General features: G+C 58.7%; 1 long non-coding RNA gene across 2 annotated transcripts; it reads left to right on the top strand.

Moving 5' to 3' along the window:
• Positions 1-350: 350 nt before the first annotated feature.
• On the top strand, positions 351-8,385 carry LOC138435364 (uncharacterized). Of its 2 annotated transcripts, none has more exons than XR_011255064.1 (6): positions 351-1,571; positions 1,856-2,027; positions 2,476-2,531; positions 2,819-2,926; positions 3,475-3,961; positions 4,086-5,651. It is a non-coding gene; the product is annotated as an uncharacterized lncRNA (long non-coding RNA). The 2 variants fall into 2 exon arrangements; XR_011255065.1 differs by lacking the exon at positions 4,086-5,651 and adding an exon at positions 7,070-8,385 and having other exon boundaries at positions 851-1,571.
• Positions 8,386-15,806: the final 7,421 nt, after the last annotated feature.

Genomic DNA, 15,806 nt, shown 5'->3' with positions numbered 1-15,806 from the left:
CTCTACTGGCCGCCCCTGCTTCCTCTCCTGGAGCCTGCTGGGGTCCTAAAGAGAACATGGACTGCGGTCAGTGTCCCTGCCCCTGAAGGGCCTGGGCTGGGGGTGTGGGGAAGGGCCTGGGCCCCCCGGACGTCTGGGAGAGCGTGAGCTCCAGGCCCGGGTGTTGGCAGTGCCTGGCGGGCAGGGAGCCCAGCCAGACACAGGGCACAGAGCGGGCAAATGGAGGAGGTGGGTAAGTGGTCAGGTGTCTGACCGGGGAACGGTCCCACCCCACCCAAGTCACATGCTGACCCTGGGGTGAGACACAGTCCTACTCATGGGAGGGCGGGGGCAACAAGGACCTGACCCTTGAGGGCTAGTGGGTCCCAGGGAGCAGAGGAACCTGTGACCCACATGCCAGGCAGCATGCCCGGGAGAGCAGCCAGCTGCAGCCACTCTCCTAACCTTCTCGTGTCCAGGTTTCTGCAGCCGGGTCTTCCTCCTGCAGGTGGCAGGCGTAGTAGCCTCAGGGGCAGGGCCTCGGGCAACCAGGGTTAGGTTGGGACTCTGGCCAGGGAGCCCATGGATGGTGGTAGCCCACGTGCATCCCAGCGGGCACCACTGTTTCTTTCTCTAATGGGTTATCTGACCATCTGGTGAGGAACGCTGTGCAAAAGTGGAGAACCTGAGTCACGTGGGGGGAGAGAGGCAAGGCAGGATGGGATCTGATGACCCCAGCAGCGGCCACAACGTTTCTCCACGGTTCCCAGAACACCCTGGAGTCTGATGCAGGATTTCGAGCTTCCGGTTTTCCTGGGGAGAGGGTCTGAGCCTTCACCAGGCTCCCCAGGACCCCCGGGGCCACGCAGAGGGGTGGGGGGAAGCCTCCCGTGGCCTGCCACCATCGGGCTGGCACTGGGCCACATACATTTCCCCAGAGCACTCCCCACTCTTTCTGCTTAAGACCTAATTTCAGAGTGACCCAGGAGCCCAACAGGGAGGTGAGCAGGCTCTGAAAGGCCACGCGGATGGTGAGCGGCACCCCACTGCCCACAAGGCAGCCTTCTCACCGTCAAGCGTCTCAAGGCTCACACGAGATGCGGATCGCTTCCAGGCTAAGTGAGGGTGTTGCTTTTCTCTGCCAGGAGCCAGGACCGGGACGGGCCCAGGCTGGCTCCCTGTGGGTGCCCGCTGCTCTTTCATCCCCTTCACACCCCAGATGGGGAGCCAGCCCAGGAGTGGGGAAGCCCCTGTCTGACTTCAGACTTTCCACCCAACCCCTCCTGGCCTTTGCCCTCAGCCCTCGTGCCAAGCCCCACCCCTCTTTGTGCCCCTCCCTAAAAGCGCAGCCCAGGGCCTGGTCTCTGGGAGGGATGTCAGCCCACCTAATCTTCCCCCAGCCTCATCTTCTCACCGGGAAATCGGAGTAGCGCTGCTTTCCTCGTGGGCTTTGAGGTGACAGGGGCGGCTGCCACGTGGCCTCCTCGTGGGGCCAGGCTGAGTGCTGCTCTTTGCACACATGAATGAAGGAAAGAGGAAGGAAGGGACTGGAGTCCTGGCACGTCCTCGGGGCCATGTGCTCGGTGAAGAAGGTGAGACAGGAAGGCAGGTGCCACAGGCTCCCGTTGGTGCGAAGAGCCTGCAGGCGGCAAATCCTGCAGGCAGAGCGACTCTGCCAGGGCGGGGCGGGCGCAGGGTACGAGTGATGCCCGTGGGGTGGGGTCTCCTCCGGGGGCGACAAGGAGGCTCTGGGGCTAGATCATGGTGACGCTTGAGGACGTGTGAGATGCCACTGAATGGTCCAGTTTAAACTGGCTACGTGTGTGTCGGGAACCCCCGTGTGGCTCAGATGGTAAAGAATCGGCCTGCAATGCAGGAGACCCAGGTTCATCCTTGGATCAGGAAGATGCCCTGGAGAAGGGAATGGTTACCCACTCCGGTATTCTCGCCTGGAGAATCCCATGGACAGAGGAGCTGGTGGGCTACAGTCTATGGGGTCACAAGCAGCTGGACAGGACTGAGTGATCAGACACGCACTTCTGTGTTATGTGAGTCTCAGCACCACTGCAGAAGCCCGAAGCGTGGACAGATAGGGGTGCTCCCTCCAAGTAGCTGACCCCTACTGGCACGACGCCAGTCCCGGGGCAAGGGCTGGCACTGTGCCCCCAGGTGAGGAAGGCCCTGCCCTTCCCCAGCCCTTCCCCCCCTCACCCCAAGCCAGGCCTCCCCTTCAGCCAGAGCCAGGGCCCTGCGCCAGGGACCAGAGCTGAGCTGGACCTGCTGGCTGGCAGACCTGTCTGGCACTTGGACCCTGAGATGGGGGGAACAGGCCTCCAGCACCGCTGCCCAGGGTGGGAGGGTGAGATGCCCTCTCTCTGCCCTGAACCCAGGTGCCCCGGCCCCTCACTGGAGGCCTGGGAAGACCCGAGGCTGGGAGCCAGCTCAGCTCCTTACAGCCCCTTGAGGCTCTTCTGATGCCGCTTCCCGGGTTTGCAGGTGGACAAGATCCCTGTTTCCAGCCGTCGGCCCAGCCTTCCAGCCCCGACCCCCAGGTTTGGCCCACAACACGAGATGCCCTGCGAATGCCCAGACCTACAGGCCTGGCAGTCGGGGCCCCCGTCTCCATTCCTGGCCTTGTGGTGCCTCGTCCGCTGTCCTCCCCTAGAGGCTCCTGAGCCCGCCCGCCCAGCGCTCCCTCCCTCCCTCCCAACCTCCCTCTGTGTCCCTGGCAAGCCCCAGCCACTCCCAGAGCCTGTTCTTCATCCCCACTTTGGGAACGTGGCCCTCCCAGCACTGGGGACCTCAGCCCGCCTGCCTCTGGTCATGTTCCCACCCCCAGTGCTGCCTCCACCAGGGAGCTCTCCTGGCTTGTTCCAATGCCGACAGGAATCCCCTCGGCCAGCTCCATGGAGCCAGTTGGAGTTCTCACTCAGCCCTGGCTGGTGAGGTCAGTGGCCATTCCCATTTGACGAATGGGCTGCTGAAGCTAGGAACAGGAAGCCATTGGCCGTAAACCACACAGGAGATGTGGGGCAGAGTGGGGCTGAATCCCCTCGGAGCAGGCGCGAGCCTCTGACCCACCCTGTCTAGCTCCCAGGGGCTCCAGTGGGTGGCAGGGGACAGAGGGGGCCACCCTCCTGCAAGGTTGGGCCTCCAGGGGGCCTGGCCCCAGCTGGCCTGCTGACTGTCAGTGTCCCCTTGCCGGGCTGTGGATGCCAGCTCAGGGCTGGTCAGTGCCCTGCCACCCCCAGGCTGTCCACGGCTTCCACTGAACCGCTGCTCCCAGGACAGCACGTCCCTGGGCTGGGGCAGACGGGACAGACCGCCGCACCTCCCGGCTGCCCCTTGGCCTCATTTGCCTCCATCCCCGGTGACCCGTCCGCTCCGTGCCAACCTCCCCAATCACCAACGTCTCCGACAGCCCTCCTCCTTACACCTGGCCACACCCCAGGCCTGTTCCCACCTCTTAACCTCTGCCCTTGCTCTCTCCCCCAGGTACACCCCCCCCCGCCCAGAAAGCACAAACCGCGGACCTGTCTCTGGGAATAGTGCCGATCAGACTGGCCGTGCTTTCTGGGTGCTGACTCGGCGTCTTCTCTGATGGGTACCAACCCACTCACCTCCCGCTCCTTGGGAGGCAGACCCCATCCCTAACCACCTCTCCCACTTCCCAGACAGCGGGGAGGGGCTGCTTCTGAACTACCCGCCGTCACTCCACATCTGCAGGGGGGACCCCACACGGCCCACAGCAGCCCCTCACGTTCCTGGGTGGGCCACAGCCTGTCGGACAGGGGCCTCTCCCATCTCACAGACTTAGCGGATTTCCTTCCCTCTGCCCGCCCCCGCTTCTGCCACACCTCCCCTTGCCACCTTGGGCTGAGAGCAGATGGCCTCTCAGGGTAGGGATGGCCTGTCCCCTTTTACTGCTATCACTGAGGCCAACAGGGAGACTGCAGGGTTGCTGGCAGCTGGGGCCGCCCAGGTGAGTGGGGTACGCTGGTGTTGTACAGTATGCAGGCTGAGCTGCTGTGCCTGGTGAGCCTGGGTCACTGCCGCGGGTGCCAAAACCTGGCCGCTCTCATCCTTGTCCACCCTGTGCCTGCCAGGTGTGAGTGACAGAAGGACTCGGAAGCTGGGCGAGGATGTGCCTGGCTGGCCAAGAGCTGGAGACCCTGGGCCCTCGGCGCTCAAGCAGCATTCTTGGGATGCCTGTGCCCCATTCAGCAGCCAAGGCACTTGCTATGCAAACACTCGGGGCCCCACACACAATGGTTCCCGCCAGCCTGGCTGCCCAGCCAGACCTCGCCTCCGCCTCCTCCCCACCCCATTGTCCTTCCCTCTGGAGAAGGGCAGTGTGGGGGGCACTGGTTGGGGGGGACCCCGGCCTGGTCCCTTTCTCCAGGGCAGGAAAGGGCTTCTGGGGTGGCTGGGAATGCCCTAGAGGATGAATGGCCATGCAAATGAGATGCTGATGAACCCAGGCCAGGCGTCCCCAGAAAGCAGTCTGGGGAGTTGCCCCCTCAGCAGCCCGCAGGGAGGGGGTCCTCCACCCCGGCCCTCCCCCTTCTGTGGGCTGACCTTCCAGCCCCTCCACAGAGACTTTCTTGGGTGGAAAGGGCAGCTCACTGGGCCTCCCGCCTGGGCCTTATGCATTCTCTTTCCTCTGTTTGGAATCCCAGCCTGGTAGGCCCCCCTCCTCAGGGTCTGACTGTCCACAGTGTGGCCCTGGGCCCCAGGGATTGTCAGTGCCCCTGCTCCCTGCTGCAACAGCGCTGTGTCACTGCTGTTGAGGTCTGAGTCCAGAGGGAAGAGCCTGCTTGGTCAGGACTGAGTTCTGCAATCAGCAGCCTGTTTAATGAATGAATAAGCGACCTCTCCAGCCTTCCACAGCTCGCCCCACACTCCCAGAGTCCCGACCCAGATCCAAAACAGGGGGCCAGGCTTTGGCAGCACCCCAGCCCCTCCTTCACTCACATTCACCTGGTCCTGAAACCAACAAGGATCCAGACTGTGCCGAGGAAAGCTTTCCGCACATGCCCTGGCTCTCACGCAGCCGGTCTTGAGAGCCGGCAGGTGCCGTGTCTGTGGGGCCTTCCCCAGACCAGGTTCTGCAGGCACGTCTCATGCACCCGTCTCTGCCAGCCCCTCTGTTCCCTGACACAATCGGAAACCCGTTCCACATACCACTGGGCCTCCTTTTTATCACATACAGCCTGCAGACACGGCCTTTTATTAAAACTGGAAGGCCTTCTTCCTTACTCTTTGCTTTCCCATGTGGTTTACATTAACACATCCTATAATGGGCATTCAAGGTTTTTTTCTGGCTGGCTCAGGAACCATGCTGCCATGACCTGGTACCCAAGGTGACTGTGGGCAGGATGCCCTCCTAGAGGTGGGACCACTGGGTCGCAGGACGTGAGTTTGTAATTCTGAGGCATTTTGCCAAACGCCTGCCTGCTGAGGCTGTAACCGTTTCCAATAATCTACAGAAATATGTGCGAGCCCCTGTACTCTCACAGCAATGCCAGCGTGTAATCAGAGTCTCTGCCAGCCTGGGAGGCACGCATGCCATCAGTGCAGCCGTCACTTGCGTTTCTCTCACCAAGAGCGAGGCTGAGTGTCTTTCATCTCTTCAGGAGCCATTTGCTTTTTCCTTTTATGAAAAAGGAAGGGTATTGAGACTCCTGTTCTTACCCTTTGCTTTTTCATTTTATCCCCTACTGCATTGTGACCCTGTTATTGATTTGTTAGAGTTCTTTACATATGATAGAAACAAGCTCTTTGACACAATTTGCAAATATTTTCCCCAAGTTGCTTTGTGTGGCTTTTGCTATGCAGAAATTTTATTTCGAGTATTTTTTTTTAAATTTCGTGTATTTGAAATGATCAAAACAGTTCTTTGTGTGTATTTGGGTGTTTTTGTATTTTGTATCCTGCTTAGGGAGTTCTCATCTCAAGTTTATAAAGAAATTTCTACTATGTATTGTTAAGACTTTGTGGTTTCAGTTTTCACCTTCGAAATCTCTGACTCATTTGGAATTTATTTTGGTATGAGGTGTGAGATATAGCTCCAACCTTATTCTCTTTTTTCTTTCCAGATGGCTTCCCAGGTATGGGTGGGTCTCGAATGAGCCATCTTTTCTCACTGATTTGAAATTCTGTGTTTGTCACGTGCTAAATTCTCTTTCGTGTTTGAAACTGTTTGAGGTTCTGTTGCATCCCATTCATCTAGCATCCTGCTGTTTTAACTATTCTAGCTTTTAATGGTTTTGACGCTTGTGGGGGCTAGTTTCCTCTTCTTACACCTGCAGAGAATGCAGGAGCCGTAACCTTCACCTTTCCTCCTTTGTAACCTGGTGAGGCGGCAAAGCGCTGAGGACATGCACCTCCCAGCAGCAATGCAGAATGTGGCCACAGCATTCAGGTCTAGACCGGGGGAAGATAGGGGTTCTAGAGGGGAAAGTAGAAGCGAGGTTTGGTGCTTCCAAGGACTTTCTCTGTAAAGGAATACTCCTTCCATTCTCCTCACAGCTGCCTGGAATCTGAGGTGATGGCTATAATTCAGCAGCCATCTTGCACCACTAGACAGACTTGCAAAGAAAATCGCACAACAAAGCTAGAGAGAGGGAAGGATCCTGTGTCTTGGATACCATGGCGCCGCCACAGCCAGGCAGCCCAGCGCTGCCTGCCTCACTAAGGGCTCCTTTTATCGTAGAGAGAAATAAACACTCATCAGAATAAGCCTCTGAGTATGGGTTTCTGTTATAGCAACCAAACCTAATTCTTCCTGAAACATACTTCTTCAGAATTTTCTTGGCTGTTTTTGCTTGTTTAGTTTTCTACATGAAACTTAGAATTAGGTTGTTTAATTGAAAAATGTATCTTATTTGGCTTTTCAGAAAGTGAAACATCAATATATTTATGGATTTGTTAAGGAGAATTGATTTCTATATGGTATTGTCTTTATATTTTAAGTTAGGTCTTTCCATATGTTTAAATATTTCTTTAAGTCCTTCAGTAGCATTTTAAATCTTTCTTAATGTGAATTTGGAATATCATATTGATTTCCAAATATTTTATAATTTTACAGCAATCCTATATATGCAGAGTACATCATGAGAAACTCTGGGCTGGATGAAGCACAAGCTGGAATCAAAATTGCTGGCAGAAATATCAATAACCTCAGATATGCAGATGACACCACCCTTATGGCAGAAGGTGAAGAAGAACTAAAGAGACTCTTGATGAAAGTGAAAGAGGAGAGTGAAAAAGTTGGCTTAAAGCTCAACATTCAGAAAACAAAGATCATGGTATCCAGTCCCATCACTTCATGGCAAATAGATGGGGAAACAGTGGAAAGAGTGGCTGACTATTTTGAAGGGGCTCCAAAATCACTGCAGATGGTGACTGCAGCCATGAAATTAAAAGATGCTTCCTCCTTGGAAGGAAAATCATGACCAACCTGCTGCTGCTGCTGCTAAGTCGCTTCAGTCGTGTCTGACTCTGTGCGACCCCACAGACGGCAGCCCACCAGGCTCCCCTGTCCCTGGGATTCTCCAGGCAAGAACACTGGAGTGGGTTGCCATTTCCTTCTCCAATGCATGAAAGTGAAAAGTGAAAGTGAAGTCACTCAGTCGTGTCCGACTCCTAGCAACCCCATGAACTGCAGCCTACCAGGCTCCTCCATCCATGGGATTTTCCAAGCAAGAGTACTGGAGTGGGTTGCCATTGCCTTCTCCTAGACAGCATATTAAAAAGCATAGACACTACTTTGCCAATAAAGGTCTGTCTAGTCAAGGCTATGGTTTTTCCAGTAGTCATGTATGGATGTGAGAGTTGGACTATAGAGAAAGCTGAGCACCGAAGAACTGATGGTTTTGAACTGCAGTGTTGGAGAAGACTCTGAGAGTCCCTTGGACTGCAAGGAGATCCAACCAGTCCATCCTAAAGCAGATCAGTCCTGAATATTCATTGGAAGAACTGACGTTGAAGCTGAAATTCCAGTACTTTAGCCACCTGATGCGAAGAGCTGACTCATTTGAAAAGACCCTAATGCAGAGAAACATTGAAGGCAGGAGGAGAAGGGGATGACAGAGGATGAGATGGTTGGATGGCATCACTGACTCAGTGGGCATGAGTTTGGGTAAACTCTGGGAGTTGATGATGGACAGAGAGGCCTGGCGTGCTGCAGTCCATGAGGTCGCAAAGAGTTGGACACCACTGAGTGACTGAACTGAACTGAACTGATAGGGAGTCTTTCATATATCACCCAATGTGTTAATATTTGTACATGAAGGATATTGAGATTTCTGTATTTATTTTGCTCCAGACACTATAAGGAATTCTTTAATTGTTTGAAAGAGTTCAGTTTTTCAAATAGTCAATAAAATTGTCTGCAAATGGTAATACATTTATCTCCTCTTTTTCCTATAGTCATAACTTTTTTTCTTTCTCTTGACTAACTTCACTAGCCAGTACCTCTAGAACAATGTTAGATATTGGTGGATCCCATTGTCCATTTCTGACTTTTATACATGTGTTTTTAAAGTCTTCACATTAAGCAAGGTGTTGCTTTGAGGTGAAGACAGATATTTTATCAAGTTAAGGAAATATTTACCCAGTCCTATTTTATTGAAAGTGGAAGTGTTAGTTGCTCAGTTGTGTCCGACTCTCTGCAACCCCGTGGACTGTAGCCCACCAGGCTCCTCTGTCCATGGAATTCTCCAGGCAAGAATACTGGAGCGGGCTGCCATTCCCTTCTCCAGGGGATCTTCCCAAACCAGGGATCAAACCTGGGTCTTCTGCATTGCGGGTGGATTCTTTACCATCTGGCCACCAGGGAAGCTTGTTTCATTATGATTTTTTAAAATCCAGAACATTGTTGCATTTTGTCAAATGCCTTTTTGGATCTCAGTGGAGATATAGCTTTTCTTTTAAGCTATTAAAAGCTGAGGTATAATGATATAATTCAGAGTGCAAAAAGGACACAGGCGGTGTGCTCAGATGAGGTAATTTGAAGATACTTTGTAAAAGGACCATTTATAGAGGTGGGGGCAGGGATTGGGGAAATAGCCAGGGGCCGCACAGCCTGAGGGCCGTATGCCCTCCAGCCTTTAGGGCTGGGACAGGTGAACACAGGGGCCTGGAGAGAGATGCTCAGGTGAGGGATGAGGCCGGGCAAAAAGGGAGGCAGCGAGGTGGAGACTCTTCCCACCCCCGTCCCTGCCCAGCCTCGCTTGCAGCCTCAGAGGGCAAGTCCATGCAGGGTGAGGACGAGGGTACAGAGGTGTGCCCCGGAGTCCTGGCTCCCAGGACTCAGCTAGGGGTGGAGAAGGGGCGCTACGTCTTTTTAGGACTACTAAGTTCTGCCAGCTGTTGCTTGCCTAGGAGTTCTGCCTTGATTTTCAAAAGTGAAATTTGTCTACAGTTTTAATATATTTTAGGGCAATTTTACAGTTGCATTTGATATTCATATTATACTGTTTCCATAAAATAAAATTGGAAGCTTTTCTTTTCCTTCTCCCCCCACCCCCCCCACCCCCCCCACTCCCCCACCCCCCGCCTTCCTTTATGGGCTGAAGCAGTTGAAACCGCGCTAGAGCCCTCTCCTTCCTGACGCTCTGGCAGAATCCCGCTGGTGACCTGTGCTTTGGCGGGAAGTGGGTGGGTCATGTGATTGCTTTCTTCTCTGATCACTGGTCTGTTTACATTTTCAATATTTTCTAGTGCAAGTTTTGGTTAAGATTGCCCATTTCATCCAAGATTTTCAAATCCTTTTGCACATAGTTGAGCAGTGTGGACACTGAGGATCCCTCGGCATTGGTCCCCACATCTCGCTGTTTATTTGGGGTGTTTCCACCTTCACCCTTTCAGAAAAACCTGGTTAACAGACGTGCTTTGCAGAAGGATGTGAAGATCAGGCTGCTACGCCTCAGCATCTTGCACAAAATCTCGCACCTCGGGCCACCCTGGCGGTTCAGGGGTGAAGAATCCGCCTGCCAACGCAGAAGACGTGGGTTCAGTCCCTGATCCAGGAAGATCCCACGGGCTCCAGAGCTGCCAAGCCCGTGAGCTACAGCTACTGAGTCTGTGTTCCGGAGCCCGGGAGCCACAGCTCCTGAGCCCACGTGCCCTGAGCCCGCGCTCTGTAACGAGAGAAGTCCCCATAGTGAGAAGCCCCCTCACCAGGCGAAGAATAGCCCCTGCCCACCGCACCTAGAAAAGTCCGGGCAGCAGCCCCCTGCTCCCAAAGGCACTTCACGGGTATTTGCTGGACAACGGACACGCAGCAGGGCAAGACTAACGCAGAGAAGCCGAGCTAGCCCACCCGAGCGGAGGCCCGCTGACCCCGGGCTGTGAGGCTGTGGGAAGCCAGGGACTCTGGCAGCATTGGCGACGGGGCCGTGAGGCTCCAAGACCCATAAAACTGTCCCCAGGCTTCAGAGACAGCTGGGCCCCGTCAGCACGCACCTAGAGAAATGGTCCCAGACCCCGAGGGGAACCCGCATGGGAACAGAGGGCCTCCGCAAGGGGCTGAGGTGGTCGCAAGGTCGTGACGCAGAGCGGGCAGAGGGGACCCAGTGACCGCAGGGGGATCCTTCTTCCCTCCGTGTGACCCTGTAGGTATGCGGTTAGTACCGTGGACTCCGGGGCCAAGCCTGGATGCCAGCCTTCCTCTGGGACCCCTGCTGACCCGGGGACACTGAGCCTCAGGGGGCGGCCCGGGGGGCCACAGGTCGCTGCTTCAGGCTCCCGGCCCTTGGCCAGCCCCACCCCTAGGCCGGCAGGCTCTGTCCTTAGTGATGTGGTGAGGACGTTCTCCGAAAAACCACAAGCACCCCCGAGCCCACCTCTCCCGGGGGGCTTAGCCCAAGCACCCCCAGCTGCAAAGGCCCCGCCTCGTGGGAACCGTTACTTCCCGGGGTGGGGGGTGGGGGCAGTGGCTAGGTTTTGTACAAAGACCGTTTTCCCAACCAATAAAATAAAGATTCTAAATGACTTGGCAAATGGTCTTAATGACAGAAGTCATTTTCCCTGCATCAAAGTATACAGTATCACAAGCTGCCCCCAACCCCAACCCAGAGACTCCTGGTACCCCCCCCCCCCCACGTTTACAGCCCCAAACACTGGTTACTTATAAACAAACCCAGCCTGGTTGTTTCTGTTGGTGAAATTCTCTAAAGACAGCTGCGGACGGCCCAGTGTTCACAGGGACCCCATCCTGGGCCGGGCTTGTCTGCGAGACCCCCTCAGGCAGGGGGGCTCAGAAGGAGGCGGCCAGGGACTGTCATTCCCAACGAAGTTATTTTTATGCGCAGAGATGTTTGTGGGAAAGTCAAGGGGAGTGGGAGGAGAGGAGACAGAGAGGCCCGGCTCACAGGCGGGAAGGCTCACAGGCGGGAAGGGGACCGTTCTCTTCAGTGGCTGCTTTCTGACCCTGGGCTGGGGAGGGACATGCTGGGGAGGGCCAGGGGTGGTGGTGGGGGGAGCGGGGAAGGAGGGGGCGCGGCTGGCCTTCGCTCAGCCTGGCCAAGCTCCAGGGGCTTGGGCTGGGGGCTGCAGGGGTCCTCTGTACAGCAAAGCCCTGGTCCTCCCAGGGCCCAGCTCCAACTAGGGCCTAATAGCTGGGAGGGGGCAGCCCCTGCGCCCCACAGAGCACGCTGAGATAAGCCTGTTTAGACAGGGCCTGCTGGTGGTCTTGCCCATTCCCAGTCCTTCTGAGCCACCAGGACAATTTTCGGTGGCCAGGCAGCTCCCAAGGGGTCAGGGAGGGTGAGGGCAGGGTGTCTGCCCAGACCCACCTTCACTGAGCCAGGAAACTACCCCCTACCCCCTTACCCCCCACCCATCCCCATTCCCACCTCCAACCTGCCGGGATGCTCTGCCCCCCACCTCCCATCATCCTGCAGCCCTTGGAGGGGAGGGCGGGCACCCAGCCCGAGCGCCCTCACCCCTCGGTCTTCCGGAAAAGCCTTGCATCTTCTGGGCCTGATGAGAGAACTTCCTGCTGGAGGCACCCTGCATTCCTGGGCTGGTGGGCCTGCCTGTTTCCTCTTATTTTCTGACTCTCATCCACTCTTTCACGCATTCATTTGTTCAATACACACAGGGGAGAGAAGAGAAGGGGCCGAATGCCCCCGTCTGCGTCCAGTGCCCTGCAGGCCACGTGGGCGTCAGGCCGCCGAGACGCAGCCCGCCTGTCGGGGGTGCGGGGGCGGGTGGGCAGCGAGCTCTGCCGCTGACCGACCCCACCCATTTCCCATCTGTCCTCCACTGTGGTCTCTCCTGGGGGCCCCACCCACCGAGGCGGCCCGAGGTGGGTGTTCGACAGCAGGGCAGGGGGGCCGAGTCTCCCTGGAGCCCTGGGGGTCCCTGCGCAGATGGGGAAACGGAGGCCAGGGCAACGGCAGGGCCCCAGCTGGCCACATACCTGAGCTGTCCTGACCCGACCCGTCCCTGCCACATTCTGGCTGGCATCCCGCCCCATCCTTGCCGCCTGGGTGGGGCTTTGAGCTCCCTGGGACCCTGGGGGGCTGGTTCGGGCAGGTGCAGGGACCCCTGCAGGACGTACTTCCTGGCCCTGCCCTTGAGTTGCCCAGAGTCAGGGGCTTTGTCTTCAGAGGGACCCAGGCACAGGCCAGGGAGCAGCCCCCGACCACTGGGCCCCTGCCACGGAGGGGCACCGCACCCTCATCCCAGGCCAGCCTGTGTGCCCTGGTGTGTCTGCCTGCGACGCCCATGTGTGTGTCTGCCTGCTATGCCTGCCTCTCTACTTGGGCCTTATCTGATGGGCCTGCTCCATCCCTTGTGAGCCCACACGGGCCCTGAAGAGCACGAGGCAGCCCACCCCCTACCCCTCAGCCCCTTCCGGCTGCCCTGCCCTGCCCCTCCTGCGGGGGGGTGGGCCCTGTCCAAGCTGGCCGGCTGGCTCCCGCCTGGCTTGATGGAGTCCCATCTCACTGCACCTGAGATAAGGGCCCGGCTCAAAGCTGCTTTGTTCGGCCAACAAAGGGACATTTCTGCGGTGCCCTGGGAGCCGGGCCCTGGGCTGGCCCAGGCTGGGGATGCCCCAGCCCAGCCTCGGCACCAGATCAGGAAACCTTAGCCCGGCCCTGGCCGGGCCCCGGGGGCTGGGGACGTACCTGTCACAGGCTTCCCAGGCCCTCGGGCTCACAGCAGGTGTCTCCTTTCTGCTCCCTGGCCCAGCCTGCCCACAGCCCAGGCTGTCCCCACCCAGCTATGGGGCCCACAGCCTCTACCCTATGGCCAGGAGAGCAGCCACCTGTGGGCAGGGGTGAGGGGCCGTGTACGCTGCCAGGCAGCCGAGGCAGCTGGCCGTTCGCAGAGAGCAGGGAACGCCCCGCCCGGGCCTGGGCCCCAGTGCCCCAGTCCAGCCTCCAGGCCTTTGTCCACGCTGTTCCCTCTGTAAGAGTCCTTCCCGCCCCCCACCAGCTAACTCTGACTCGAGGGCGCAGGGACTGAAGATAGCACCTGGGTAGGGGCCCCTCGGATGTCCGGAGCTGGGCCAAGGGTCCACGGTGTTTGTGGCGAGTCGGATTGCTTCCTCCCCAAGGGTAGGTCCACGGGGACCTTCCGAAGGAGAATTTCTCTGGACTCGGGGTCGGTGCAGATGTAATTCAGTCAGGATCTGGAGATGAGACCCTCCCAGCTTAGGGTGGCCCCATGCGATGACAGGCGTCCATGGCCCCATGGACATGAAGAGGGAAAGGCCGTGTTGACAGCAGGCTGGGATAAAAGCGATGCGGCTGCCAGCCCGGGAGCTGCGAGGGTCGCCGGCCAGCCGCCAGGGGCTGGGAAGGGCCGGGAGTGGACTGCCCCCCGGAGCCTCCGAGGGATGGCGGCCTGCAGGCAGACTGGCCTTCAGAGCTGGGAGGCAGTTAATTCCTGTTGCTCTAAGCTTCCCGGCTTATGGTCCTCTGCGACGGCTGTCCCAGACACTAATAACATCACAGATGCCCCACCCCCTGCAGGGCCACCTGGAGCCTTCTGGACCCCTGCATCCCAGGGCACCCCGCATCCCAGGGCACCCCGTATCCCAGGGCGCCCCGCATCCCAGGGTGCCCCACCTCCCAGGTTCGCAGGGTTCTCAGCAGGGCGTCGTCTGGAGCACAGCGGGTGTGTCCCTTTCTAGCTGACCGCAGTGCCTGCCTCCCATCAGGCACACAGCAAGCGCTCAGTGACCGCCCCGTCCCCAGGGAAGCAGCCAGGCGGCGCTAGTCTCCAGGGGCAGCCTGGGTGGCCGGGGAGCCTGACCTGGGGCCACGGCAGGCCCTGCCCACCCCTCTGCCTCCCTGCTTGGGGTCTGCGGCCCCCCCAGCTTCCTCCTCCTTCCCCTGCAGTCCTGGTCACAGTGGGCGGCCCTGGGGCGCCCCTGCCGTCGCCCTCCCCCAGGCTGGCTGGAGCCGGCCTTCCTTCCCCCTCACCCTCTGCTTCCCACGGGCTGGCGGGCAGACAGGCCAGCTGCTCACCCGGGCCCAGCCTGCACACCTCGGGTCACGGGGTCATGAGCAAGTGCGGCCAAGGAGCCAGGGCCCCCTCATCCTGCTCCCAGCCTAAGGGGCTGCCCTCAGGAGGTTACGGGAGGGGACACCGGTGCCCAGCAACACGCTGAAGGGCACACAACCAGTGAGGGGCAGCCTGGACGCAGGGGCCTGACTCACTTCCCTATCACCTGGCCCCTGCCCCTTCTGGAACCGGCCAATGGGGGTGCTGCCCCCACCCCAGGAGTAGAAGGTTTGGACCTGAGCAACCAGGGGCAAATACCTCTAGTTCTCCTAGCCTTGGTCTTGGCACCTGCAGGATGGGACCCCAGGAAAGGGTGGTGAGAGGGAGGGGCGGGAGATGGGCTGGGCAGGGCTTCTCCTGGGCCCCTAGCGGCCTCCATGCTTCCTCTCGCTCTTCCCAGCCAAGCAGAGGTTCATGCGTTCACTCCCTCATTCACCCTCCACGCGTCTGCAGAGCTCTCACTGCGAGTCGGGCCGTGCGCCCCTGGGAACTCGCCCTCAGGAGAGACGGCCCTGCGAGGGGTCTGCAGAGACGCCTGAGGCGGGGGCTGAGGCCAGCAGGGTGAGCAGGGGTGTCACGTAAGCCAACTGAGAGGGCAGGCGGTTCTCCAGGGGTCCGCTCGGGCACAGACCCAGAGGTGAGGCTGGGCGCTGCGGGAAGGCGCAGACCCCGAAGCAGCGGAGCCAGGCGCCGGGAGGACCACAGGGCCAGACTCCCACGGCCGAGGGGGCAGCCAGGGCCTGCCTCTGACCCAGCCCACACCCCCCGCGGGCGGGAAGTGGGGCCAGCGCAGGGCCGCGCTCCCTCCAGGGCCGAAGGGCCGGCTCCCAGCACAGGTGCACGTTCTCATCACCACACTTTCCCACATGCCTGGCCTGCACACTCACCCCTCCCTCGGCCCCCATTCTGATGGTAGAGACAGGCACTCAGGACTGGGGCCGGGCAGGAAATATCCAATAAATGTTTATCCGGTGACACATGGGCTGAGTCAAGAGCCCAGGGTGAGCCAAGAGCCAGGACCCCAGACAGCGGGAGGTCCCGGGACAGGGGATTTGGCTACCCTGTGCAGGGAGCCGTCCTGGCTCTGCCCACACAGGGGCCCTCCGGGCAGGTGCCCTGTCCTCCTGGAAAGCGTCTCCCTGCCTCCCCGCGGGCATCACACAGCTGCAGGTTCCCCCAGCCCTGACCCTGCCCGCTCCTTGCCCGGGGCCCAGGGCCTTGCAGACTCGGGTTTGAGTGAGGGCTGGTGGCCGAGAGAGGGAGCCGGCTGTACCCCACACCTGTGCGCACGCGTGAGTGGG

Source organism: Ovis canadensis, chromosome 3 (genome assembly GCF_042477335.2).
Source record: "Ovis canadensis isolate MfBH-ARS-UI-01 breed Bighorn chromosome 3, ARS-UI_OviCan_v2, whole genome shotgun sequence".
Lineage (NCBI taxonomy): Eukaryota > Metazoa > Chordata > Mammalia > Artiodactyla > Bovidae > Ovis > Ovis canadensis.
The sequence above is the reverse complement of the archived record's forward strand: the minus strand, read 5'-3'. Positions and strand labels throughout refer to the sequence as shown.